This window comes from Oratosquilla oratoria, chromosome 32 (genome assembly GCF_046742065.1).
Source record: "Oratosquilla oratoria isolate Oo_2021 chromosome 32, ASM4674206v1, whole genome shotgun sequence".
NCBI classification, from domain to species: domain Eukaryota; kingdom Metazoa; phylum Arthropoda; class Malacostraca; order Stomatopoda; family Squillidae; genus Oratosquilla; species Oratosquilla oratoria.
Window position 1 is genome coordinate 28,751,724 of NC_134808.1, and position 916 is coordinate 28,752,639.

The following is a 916-nucleotide window of genomic DNA, read 5'->3' on the forward strand; positions in this document are numbered from 1 at the left end:
CTTCCTACAGAAGACTCAACAATTACTTCAGAGGATATAGACATGGCAGAAGAACCACAGAAAAAGAAAAGGAAGCCAAATTGGTCACACGAGGAAACACTCCTCTTGGTCAACGTGATTATGAAGAAATAAATAATTATAAATGGGGGTTTAGATAAGGCGTCAGCAACCACTCATTGCAAGGATAGCCACTGTCTCCTAGAAGGTAGCATCCAGCTGGGACATAATTTTGTTCAAAAAGTGCCTTCAAGCCAGACTCATCCAATATCCTGGCATCATGTACTGAGCCAGGCCACCTTGCCAAAGCATCAAGCATCCTATACTTGGCATCGAATACGACTTACACGTTGATGCTGTGGTATCGTTTTCTATTTACATATAAATGTGCTTCGACACTGGGAGCCACAGTTCTAATGTGTGTGTCATCTATGGTACCCACAACACCGGGAAACCTATAGTCTTCCATGAATTTTACAAATTGAGTTACAATATCTGGTTCTGACAGTGCATCAATTGTCTGAGTAATGACACGGCTGATTGTTGCTTGCGAGGTCCCAATGTCGTCACTGCTGCATTTTACCAGCTGTTGCCAAATATCTTAGGGTAAAAATCTAATTGCCACTTTCGTCTCAGGACTCAGTGGTCGATTCCGTTCTGTTCGGGATTGAAGTTTGTCCTTCACTAAATCAGCCAGTTATTATACTAGCACGGTTCATCCTGAAGCGTTTGATGAGTTCGTCGTCATTGTACTCGTTAAATATGTTCCGTCGCTGTCGATATACTCGCTGTCGTCTTTGTAGTTGTTGTTGTTGCTCCGCCATCTTCTCTACTAACAGGAATTTGCTAAGAGCTTAATAGTCCTCCACAGCACTTTTACCTTAACAGTACTTTTAAGGCCCTAACAAGTTTTCTGTAT